Source organism: Coregonus clupeaformis, unplaced genomic scaffold (assembly GCF_020615455.1).
Source record: "Coregonus clupeaformis isolate EN_2021a unplaced genomic scaffold, ASM2061545v1 scaf0647, whole genome shotgun sequence".
Classification (NCBI taxonomy): domain Eukaryota; kingdom Metazoa; phylum Chordata; class Actinopteri; order Salmoniformes; family Salmonidae; genus Coregonus; species Coregonus clupeaformis.
In genome coordinates this window covers 145,607-158,138 of record NW_025534102.1, presented here as the reverse complement: position 1 = coordinate 158,138, position 12,532 = coordinate 145,607, and positions in this window count along the sequence as shown.

Here is a 12,532-nt window from a genome sequence, read left to right as displayed (position 1 = left end):
TGTCTTATTCAGCTAACATGATGATCGATGCTTTGCTGCCATTTGTGAAATACAAATAATATCGATATAGCCGTGCCCACACTGTATCTGTGAGTTGTTGGCATGTGTCATGGCCAGAGTGGGCACATTTGCTATATAATGCAACAGCTTTAGTGACAAAACCATCAGTAGAGTTGAAGATGCGATGGAAACCCATTTAACTTGTGTTTTTCATGTGGTACATGGGAATTTAACCACAAAAGTAATTACGTTATCATGTACAGTCTTTTATCCACAAAAAATCAGTTTGATGGAAACATCTCTGGAGGGAAAATATTGTTTTATGCAGATTTTAGAATATTCGCATGGAAACCTTTCGAATATTGGATGAAAACCTATCTATTGACCAGATACTCCATTGGCCGCTCTAACAATGAAAATAATTGTTGTAAAATTGCTACATTTTCTCTCCACCCCAATGCAAAATGTGTACAACTGCAAAATACTTGATTTAAAACTGCAATATTTTCTCTACACCACATGGCAAAATGTGTAGAATTGCAGGAAATTAACTTTTATTTTTTATTATCTCAGCCATGAAGAGCGGGGCCACAATTCTTTTTTTTTTCAAATTAAAATAAAATAAAAGACCTCACAGATCTGTTCATGGCAAAGCAGTTCAATTAATGATATTAATTGATTCTTGAAGAATATAACTTATAAATCATGAGCCTCATCTTGAGGAGTCACCTGTGACAGTATTCATAAAGAGTAGGAGTACTGATCTGGGATCAGTTTTGCCTTTAGATCATAATGAAACAGATTAAATGGACAGGGGGGACCTGATCCTAGATCAGCACTCCTCCTCTGGGAAACTGCATGTATGAAACCGAACACATAGTCGTAGTCTAGTTACAGCAGGTGTTTACTGCCATCTAGTGGAAGATACCAATAAAACACTTTATTATCAGTGTGGGGGAGACGCCTGAGCTGAACGTAAAGACGCAGGGAAAGGAGCATCTCTTTATCAAATCCTCCTTCAGAGTCACATGCAGGTAAAACATTGTGATTTCTATATAGTGCTGTATCTGAAAGAGCATATTCTGCAGTTTCTATGACACTTACCTTTATCAAATAACTCTCCAAATTCAAGAGGTGCAGCTCTATTTCCAAATTTCACTTTTCTCAACAATATCCATGTTGTTCATTCATTTAGCACATCACCAGTCGAGCATCAGCATTGCTCCGCTTACTAAGCAAAAATGAATAACATAATATTCTGTCGCCAATGGATGAATGGCCAATAGAAACCAGATAGAAACTGATAATGATGCATGTGACTTCAGTTTTGGTTAGCAGCGGATGTCGAAACCAACTTGCTCAGTGTCTTTCCATATCTGGGGAAAGATGAAACCAGGCCAGCGGGTGAGAGACTGTCTGACTGTGGTTTTGAGACACGTGAGCCCTACATGGGCAAAGGCAGAAATGGGACCATAGACAGCTTCTTCACATCAATTTCCCTGTCAGACAAGTTGATTGTAAAGAAGACTATCCTGCTCAGAACAGTGAACACACAAAGGCAGAAGCTGCTGGAAAGCAACACTCACGGTGTGATGGAGAGTGGTAAAGCAACACTCACGGTGTGTTGGAGAGTGGTAAAGCAACACTCACGGTGTGATAGAGAGTGGTAAAGCAACACTCACTGTGTGATGGAGAGTGGTAAAGCAACACTCACGGTGTGATGGAGAGTGGTAAAGCAACACTCACAGTGTGATAGAGAGTGGTAAAGCAACACTCACTGTGTGATGGAGAGTGGTAAAGCAAACACTCACGGTGTGATGGAGAGTGGTAAAGCAACACTCACGGTGTGATGGAGAGTGGTAAAGCAACACTCACGGTGTGATAGAGAGTGGTAAAGCAACACTCACTGTGTGATGGAGAGTGGTAAAGCAACACTCACGGTGTGATGGAGAGTGGTAAAGCAACACTCACGGTGTGATGGAGAGTGGTAAAGCAACACTCACTGTGTGATGGAGAAGGGGTAAAGCAACACTCACGGTGTGATGGAGAGTGGTAAATCAACACTCACTGTGTGATGGAGAGGGGTAAAGCAACACTCACGGTGTGATGGAGAGTGGTAAAGCAACACTCACTGTGTGATGGAGAGGGGTAAAGCAACACTCACTGTGTGATGGACAGTGGTAAAGCAACACTCACGGTGTGATGGAGAGTGGAAAGCAACACTCACGGTGTGATGGAGAGTGGAAACAACACTCACGGTGTGATGGAGAGTGGTAGCAACACTCACGGTGTGATGGAGAGTGGTAAAGCAACACTCACGTGTGATGGAGAGTGGTAAAGCAACACTCACTGTGTGATGGAGAGTGGTAAAGCAACACTCACGGTGTACAGATGTAAAATAAATAAGTGTTAGCTTCCTCAGCACCATGCACCCCACTGTTGCCACCGGCAGTGACCAGAAGAAGAAACCGGAGACAGTGACAGACTACAATCACACAAAGGTATATACAGTATCTCTACCATATACAGATAGCCTTCCCATCTGCCAAACACCAAATAGGATCCCCTTTTATTATATTACATTCATATTATTACTATTAGTATTATCATTATATGTACACTACCGTTCAAAAGTTTGGGGTCACTTAGAAATGTCCTTGTTTTCGAAAGAAAATCACTTTTTTTGTCCATGAAAATAACATCAAATTGATCAGAAATACCGTGTAGACATTGTTAATGTTGTAAATGGCTATTGTAGCTGGAAACGGCAGATTTTTAATGGAATATCTACATAGGCGTACAGAGGCCCATTATCAGCATCCATCAGTCCTGTGTTCTAATGGCACGATGTGTTTGCTAATCCAAGTTTATCATTTTAAAAAGGCTAATTGACCATTAGAAAACCCTTTTCCAATTATGTTAGCATAGCTGAAAACTGTTGTGCTGATTAAAGAAGCAATAAAACTGGCCTTCTTGAGACTAGTTGAGTATCTGGAGCATCAGCAATTGTGGGTTCGATTACAGGCTCAAAATGGCCATAAACAAATAACTTTATTCTAAAACTCGTCAGTCTATTCTTGTTCTGAGAAATGAAGGCTATTCCATGCGATAAATTGCTTCTTTAATCAGCACAACAGTGTTCAGCTGTACTAACATAATTGCAAAAGGGTTTTCTAATGATCAATTAGCCTTATATAATGTGTCCAGTGTGTGTGTTTGTCCAGTGTGTGTGTGTGTGTGTGTCTAGTGTGTGTATTTGTACAGTGTGTGTGTGTGTCCGTTGTGTGTGTGTGTGTGTGTGTGTGTGTCCAGTGTGTGTGTTTGTCCAGTGTGTGTGTGTGTGTTCTAGTGTGTGTATTTGTACAGAGTGTGTGTGTGTGTCCGGTGTGTGTGTGTGTGTCCAGTGTGTGTGTGTGTGTCCAGTGTGTGTGTGTGTGTGTATTTGTACAGTGTGTGTGTGTCCAATGTGTTTGTGTGTCCAGTGTGAGTGTGTCCAGTTTGTGTGTGTCCAGTGTGTTTGTGTGTGTGTGTGTGTGTGTGTGTGTGTGTGTCCAGTGTGTGTTTGTGTCCAGTGTGTGTGTGTGTGTCCAGTGTGTGTGTGTGTGTCCAGTGTGTGTGTGTGTGTATGTCCAGTGTGAGTGTGTCCAGTGTTTGTGTTTGTCCAGTGTGTGTGTGTGTTTGTTTGTGTCCAGTGTGTGTGTGTGTGTGTGTGTGTGTGTGTGTTTTGTGTGTGTCCAGTGTGTGTGTTCAGTGTGTGTGTGTGTGTGTGTGTGTATTTAGTGTGTTTGTGTGTGTGTGTGTTGTGTTTGACACAGGGACACTGAGGCGCCATAGCAAAGTCCTGTCCAGTAGGCTATCTGGAATTTCCTTTCATCAAAATACAACACATGGAAATGTGTCCAGTGTGTGTCCAGTGTGTGTGTGTGTGTGTGTCCAGTGTGTGTGTGTGTGTGTGTGTGTCCAGTGTGTGTGTGTGTGTGTTCAGTGTGTGTGTCAAGTGTGTGTGTGTTCAGTGTGTGTGTGTGTGGGTGTGTTCAGTGTGTCCTGTGTGTGTGTGTTCAGCGTGTATGTGTGAGTTCAGTGTGTTCAGTTTGTGTGTGTCCAGCATGTGTGTGTGTGTGTGTGTGTGTGTTCAGTGTGTCCTGTGTGTGTGTGTTCAGCGTGTGTATGTGTGTGTGTGTCCAGTGTGTGTGTGTGTGTGTTTGTTCAGAGTGTGTCCAGTGTGTGTGTGTGTGTCCAGTGTGTGTGTGTGTGTGTGTGTCCAGTGTGTTTGTGTGTCCAGTGTGTGTCCAGTGTGTGTGTCCAGTGTGTTTGTGTGTCCAGTTTGTGTGTCCAGTGTGTGTGTCCAGTGTGTGTGTCCAGTGTGTGTGTGTGTGTCCAGTGTGTGTGTTTGTCAGTGTTACCATGGTTATTATTTACAGGGACACTGAGGAGTCAACAAGAACCCTAAACCCTGGATAGAGGGGCTCAGTGAATGTGGAGTGGAATGTGTTCAGGTGGGTCAGTGTGTCAGAGGAGACTCTGTAGAAGGACAGAGTGCCGGCTGGCCAGTCCAGATACACTCCTACTCTGTGGGGGCTGGAGGAGGGGACGCCTATGGGAGTGGACTTATTATTGTGACAGGCAGAGTAACTGTTACCAGAGCAGAACAGACTCCAGGACTTGTCATTGTATCCAATCACACAGTCACTACCCTCTCCTCTCCTGCTGATTCCTTTATATGTAACTCCTATATCAGCCCCTCTCCCACTCCACTCTACCTCCCAGTAACAGCGTCCAGTCAGACCCTCTCTACACAGCACCTGTCTCCAGTCCTCAAATCTCTCTGGGTGATCAGGATACGGCTGCTTCTCTCCTCCATGTCACCTTTCTGTTCTCCTCAGACAGAGAGAGGCGTCTGTTTACTGTGTTTGGGTCCAGTGTGAGATCACAGACATCTGATGGATGAAACCAGACACAATATTAGAAATCATCATCATCCTGAACACACACAAACACACACACACACACACACACACACACACCGGATACACACTCACACTCACATGCTGAACACACAGACACACACACACCGATACACACTCACACTCATCCTGAACACACACACACACACAGAACACACACACACACATCCTGAACACACACACACACCCCTGAACACACACACACACACCTTCATGCACGCATATTTACTATGACCAAGTAAGTAATTATGGTGGTCTTTGACTTTGACTTCACTTGAATTAAGACTTATTCTTAGTCATATTCTTCACAGCAGTCAACACTCACATTTTCTAAGTCCAGGTTTCATTGTGTTCTCTCCACCATGTTCCACACTGTAGCGGTAAGCAGAAGAACAGACAGTCATTGAGGGATACACCTGAACTCTCACACACACACACTGGACACACACAGTCAGCATATAACTTTGTACAAGCGGTGGTAAGAATGTTTGTCCGTGTGTGTGTCCAGTGTGTGTCCAGTGTATGTCCAGTGTGTGTGTGTCCAGTGTGTTTGTGTCCAGTGTGTGCGTGTTTGTCCAGTGTTTGTGTGTGTGTTTTTGTGTGTGTGTCCAGTGTGTGTGTGTGTGTGTGTGTTTCCAGTGTGTGTGGGTCGATTGTGTGTGTGTGGGGGTCCAGTGTGTGTGTGTCCGGTGTGTGTTTCCTTTTTGTGTGTGTGTGTGTCCAGTGTGTGTGTGTGTGTCCAGTGTGTGTGTGTGTGTCCAGTGTGTGTGTGTCCAGTGTGTGCGTGTGTGTCCAGTGTTTGTGTTTGTGTTTTTGTGTGTGTGTCCAGTGTGTGTGTGTGTGTGTGTGTGTCAAGTGTGTGTGTGTGTGTGTGTCCAGTTTGTGTGTGTGTGTCCAGTGTTTGTTTCTGTGTGTGTCCAGTGTGTGTGTGTGTTTGTGTCCAAGTGGTGGTAAGAATCTTTGTCTTAACTAGCCTGATAACTCCAACATGTCTGATATGAACATTGACATAAACCCTCTACATACTTGAGTTTCTCCAGTCTGCAGTGTGGATCCTCCAGTCCAGCAGAGAGCAGTCTGACTCCTGAGTCTCCTGGGTGATTGTAGCTCAGGTCCAGCTCTCTCAGGTGTGAGGGGTTTGACTTCAGAGCTGAGACCAGAGAAGCACAGCCTTCCTCTGTGACTAGACAGCCTGACAGCCTGCAAAGAGTCAAATCATATTAAAACCACACTGCTATTCTTTGGTGGTGAAAGTAGTGGCAGTATATTTTTTTTCAACATTTTAATTTATACCAGTGTCCTGAAACCTGCCATATATATATTCATTATTAGAAAAAAATTATAATATTGTGTGTAGAGAGAAAAATGTATATTACTGAATATTTGAGTAGACTGACCAGAGCAGTTTAAAAAGCAGTATCAGTCAAAAGACAGACAGTGAGGTATCAGATTTAGATTGTATTGAGTATACAGTCCACACCATATCTATTTTGACAGTGAAGCTAACATTTTAAATTTGGCTCTATACTCCAACATTTTGGATTTCAGATCAGATGTGGTCATATGAGGTGACAGTATTTAATGTCACCTTTTATTTGAGGGTATTTTAATACATATCTGTTTCACCATTTAGAAAAATGAAAGCACTTTATATTCTAGTCCCCCTATTTGAAAAAGTCATAAGTATTCTGACCAATTCCCTTATAGTGTATAAAAGAAGTCAAAAGTTTAGTATTTGGTCCCAAACTCGTTGGTTGCATTTGCAGTTTGTTTTGGTTGTGTTTTGATTTATGTTTTGCCCAATAGTAACTGAATGGTGGATGATGACTGGAGTATTTTTTCTGTCTAAGTGGGTAGATAACATGTTTCTAAACACTACTAAATTAATCCTGATGATGACATGATTAAGAAAAAATCATGAATGAATCATGAATAATAATGAATGAGAAAGTTACAGAGGCTACAACAAAACATACCAACCTCTCACCATTAACCTCAAATAAAAGGTGATATTCTGTACTGTTGCCTAATATGAAACATTCTATCTCAAATCCAAATTGCTGGAGCATAGCACCACATGTAAAACTGTAAACTTCACTGTCCAAACACATATGGTGTGGACTATGTGTGCCTGGTAAACACATGCGGATCTGGTGAACAGTTATCACTTGATGACCAACTACAGGAATACTGACCTCAGAGTCTCCAGTTTACAGTGGGGATTCCCCAGTCCAGCAGAGAGCAGCTTCACTCCTGAATCCTTCAGGTCATTGTTACTCAGATCCAGCTCTCCCAGGTGTGAGGGGTTTGACGCCAGAGCTGAGACCAGAGAAGCACTGCCTTCCTCTGTGACTAGACAGCCTGACAACCTGCAAAAGAGATCATCATGATTTCACAAACACTGTTAATTTAACACCAGTAGTGTAGAAGGACAATGGCAGATGCATTTGGTTTATTCTCTTAAACAACATATAGATTCATCTTCCGTCTCCTAGAATTGTATGGTCATATTGTTATACTAATGTGAACACCAATGCACTGATTCAATATGTTATTTCATAATACATAGTTTACTCTAATCTGAATACTTTTCCCTGATGATTAGTACTTAAATGTCATTTTATGTACTCACAGAGCAGCTCTGGAGGCTTTGACCACTGGCAGCAGCCTCAGAAGACCGTCCTCTGATCTGGAGTATTTCTTCAGGTCAAACACATCCAGCTCCTTTTCTGAAGTCAGCAACACAAAGACCAGAGCTGACCACTGTGCAGGTGACAGTTCTTCTTTGAGAGACTTCCTGATCTCAGGTAGCTTTGGATCTCCTCCACTAGAGAATGGTCATTCAGTTCATTCAGACAGTGGAACAGATTGATGCACCTCTCTGGGGAGGGATTCTCCCTGATCTTCTTCTTGATGTACTTGACTGTTTCTTCATGGCTCTGTGAGCTGCTTCTTGTCTTTGTCAGTAGACCTCGTAAATGCTTCTGATTGGACTCCAGTGAGAGGCCCAGAAGGAAGCGGAGGAAAAGGTCCAGGTTTCCTGTCTCACTTTGTAAGGCTTTATCCACAGCACTCTTGTAGAAGGTAACTTTACGCTTCTGTCTGATCCTCACAGAAAAGTTGCTGGATGTTGATTGAGGTTCATACATTAGATTCTCATTGTTGTTGATGAATGAGAGGAACACATATACAGCAGCCAGAAACTCCTGAATGCTCAGATGCACGAAGCAGTACACCTTGTCCTGGTACAGCCCACATTCCTCTTTAAAGAGCTGTGTGCACAATCCTGAGTTCACTGAGGCTTCATTGACATCAATGCCAGCCTCTTTCAGATCTTCTTCATAGAAAATCAGATTGCCATTCACAAGCTGTTGAAAAGCCAGTTTTCCCAGTGACAGAATGCTCTCTTTATTCCAGTGTGGACCTGTCTCTTCTTTACCAAGATACTTTTCATTCTTCTGTTTGGTATTAAACTCCACAAGGTGTGTGTACATCTCAGTCAGAGTCTTGGGCATCTCTTCTCTCTTATGTTTCAACATGTGTTCAAGGACTGTTGCAGAAATCCAACAGAAGACTGGAATGTGGCACATGATGTGGAGGCTCCTTGATGTCTTTATGTGTGAGATGATTCTGCTGGCCAGGTCCTCATCACTGAATCTCTTCCTGAAGTACTCCTCCTTCTGTGGGGTCATTGAACCTCGTACCTCTGTCACCTGGTCAACACACCCTGAAGGGATCTTATCTGCTGCTGCAGGTCGGGTAGTTATCCAGAGGAGAGCAGAGGGAAGCAGATTTCCTTGATGAGATTTGTCAGCAGAACATCCACTGAGGTTGAATCTGTGACGCTCACAACAGATCTTGTTCTTCTGGAAGTCTAGGGACAGTCGGCACTCATCCAGACCATCAAAGATGAACAGAACTTTGTACTTGTCGTAGTTGGAGATTCTTGATTCTTTGGTTTCCATTGAGAAGTGATTGAGAAGTTCAATGAAAGTGTGTTTTTCCCCTTTCATCAAATTCAGCTCCCGGAAAAGGGGAATGAAAATACAAATTGGACATCCTGATTTGCTTTTCCTTCAGCCCAGTCCAGAATGAACTTCTGCACAGAGACTGTTTTTCCAATGCCAGCGACTCCCCTTTGTCAGCACAGTTCTGATAAGTTTGTCTTGTCCAGTTAAGGGTTTGAAGATGTCGTTACATTTGATTGCAGTCTCTGGTCTTGCTTGTTTCCTGGTTGTTGTCTCAATCTGTCTCAGCTCATGTTCATTATTGACCTCTCCTGTTCCACCCTCTGTGATGTAGAGCTCTGTAGATCTTATTGAGAAGTGTTGGGTTTCCTTGTTTAGCGATCCCCTCAAACACACATTGAAACTTCTTCTTTAGATTAGATTTGAGTTCACGTTGGCAAATCACAGCAAGATCATCTAAATGAAGAAATAACACAGAGGATATTAATATTACGTCTGTTTTAATGCCTACAGTATTGTAGGACTGTTATAAAGTTTTAAATAAAAGTAATCTATTCTCTTAACTGACTGTATAAATGTAAAAGTTTTCATAATGCATTACACACTGGTGTGACTGATTATATTGTTATTGGTATTCTCTCTCTCTCTCTCTCTCTCTCTCTCTCTCTCTCTCTCTCTCTCTCTCTCTCTCTCTCTCTCTCTCAACACAACACATCGGCTGTTACTTCATGAGGTCACTAGGTGTTGTGTTAAGGCTGCTACAATATCATTTAGTTACACAGCTACTTTAGCTGTACTTTAGCTACAGCTTTTAAATGTTCTAAAACAGCATTCAACATGAGGCAGACAGCTCTTACTTTTCTCCAGTGTGTCAGCAAGCTCCTTCTGGTTCATTTTCCTCAGGACGTGCAGTGTGATCTTCAGAGCCCCCCTCTCTGGCACTGCTCTCCCCTGCTTCTCATCTCCAGCATCCACCACTTCCTTATCCTGCTTCTGACTCTCAAAGCCTTCTGGGAGTTCTGGACTAAGAATCCTCTTGAACATCTTCAGCTCGTTTTTCACAAATGTCATAATATTCTCTTCAAGCAACTGAAATAAATCAAGTATATAAGTTAAGCAAGAGACTAAATGCTTTCTCATTGACACATGAATGAATGATTGACAGATCAACTTTACTTGAGGTAAGCAAAAACAAATGTACATAACAGGACCACATACACTGAATATGGAGGCCAGGTCTGTTTGATGACTCTGGGAAGACAGACCACTGAGAATCTCTGACTCTGATCTCTCCTGTTGGTTTCTGGGGACAAAACATGAGATTACATCTCCTCATCCAGGAGTACACTCACACACACACACACACACACACACACACACACACACACACACACACACACACACACACACACACACACGCACGCACACACACACACACACACACACACACACACACACAGGGAGGGAAAGTTGTGTCAGTTTAATATTGTTTCAGGACTATGAAAATTGAAAAAAGGATTGGCCTATGGATTATGAAAACAACAAAAATAAATTGTAAAATGGGAGAGGAGAAATTAGTAGAGACAGTGTTGTTTAACTCACTGACCATGACCCATGAGTTCTTCTTACCTTTGTTCAGTAGAAGAGTCTCCCTCTCTAAAGTGTATAGGTAGACCCATAGACTGGTCACTCTTCATGGACACACAGCTGGGTACAGGGGGAGGCTGGTCTCTCCTGCTTGATTGACCTTCAACACAACAGAGACAAACATTACATCTCTCATCTACTCTGAGTTCAGATGGGGAAACAAGAGTTTCATTCCAAAACGCTATATATCCATTTTCAGAAATGTTCATCAATTAGCTTTTATTGTTTCAAGAAATTATGAAAGAGATTGGTGTGTCTTTTTACTAGCTAACCCATGGCATGAGAAGAGGATTGTTCAACGACAGCCATGTATTTGTTTAAAATCTATCACTTGATGGTATCATTTCAGATAGACAAATAATCATGTTAAATGCTACATATCTGCCTCACTCTCAGAGAAATAAGTAGTACTGCTAGGTTTTACACAGTAATAATATATATCTGCCTCACTCTCAGAGAAATAAGTAGTACTGCTAGGTTTTACACAGTAATAATATATATCTGCCTCACTCTCAGAGAAATTAGTAGTACTGCTAGGTTTTACATAGTCAAATGTGGCAGACCGCCTCGATTCGATCTTATGTAGCAAAATTTGAAATTGTGTTTTTTCCATTGGATAAAAGTAGAGACTCAGCTAGAAAAAGGTATTTCATACACTACAGTTGAGGAAGAATGGGAAAGTTATTCTGCTTTGAAAGATGATAAACTTGTAACTCACTTTTGAGAAAATGGCCTTTGAATGTTTTGGTACACCTACTGGTGAGCTCTTCTTTATCTACAGTGGTGTTACTTTGGCAGATAATGTCACCCATCTAAATAAATAGTATATATATATAGTTAACTAAATGTATGGTGTTTTTGGTTTATGTCAGTTTCATTGTTTGTTATGCTATAAATTGTTATGTTATGGTTGTAAGTGGTAAAATGAACATAAAGAAAATGTCATATTTTGCAATTCTGAGTAATTACTACTTTAGTAAGGATATACTTTATTCAGTGCTACTGCAGTTACTAAATAATTCCAATTGATGGAAGCGTAAGACCATGAATGACATTTCAGAAGTCAGTTTTAGTTTTCTCCCTGGATACACCACTACTCCCCCTCACAGGAAAACTCCTGCACACGCTTTTTACTGTCCCTTTCCACACTGCTAACGCAAGAGGAACGACTGAAAAAGCATTTAACACATTACTGTGAAATAATATAATGATGATTCATGTTTATTATTACCTGTTTTTATGCTCATGTTTTGAATTTATACTTCATTACTATAACGATTATCAATAAGCCTGAACATTAATTTAGTCACCTCTGGTCGAGAAAAACATATTTTCCTAGTACATTCATTGTCAGATTCATCAACCAGCAGCGAGCACTCTGCCTTCTAGCACAAGCGAGGGGCATGTTGAGGTACATTTGCTAACCGGGAGGGTTGCATGATGTAATTCATTGGTGGGCTGGAAGACGACTCTTGTCTTATCTATTCCGAGGTTGTTTAATCGCAATGTTAGATATTTAAAAATGCATGTATACTACGGTTGAGGTTGGAGCATCTGACTAGTGATTATTTACCCGGGGTTCAACACCTGCTATAGTCACTATTTAATTGCTCTTCCAAAAGCAACACAGGCCTAATACAAGATATATAGCTAACTAAAGTAATGAGTGACCATTTTAGAAAGTCATGGGACATATAATATTTGGTTGCATGCTATTTTATGTCAATCATGTTGCTGCTTGTAGCCTATAACTGATGCTTCGTGGTCTTATGCTCCCATCTATTGGAAATATTTAGCAGTTAAAGTTATTAATTCACGTACAGACATTGGTGAGGCAGCTGAGAATAAAGTGTATTTTTCTTGTTAATTCCTTAGATCAGTCTCAAACCTGCCCCACCTATCCCACGCCAATTGCTGGACTCTCACACAGAGGTTACTAGGTCACCCAGTTCA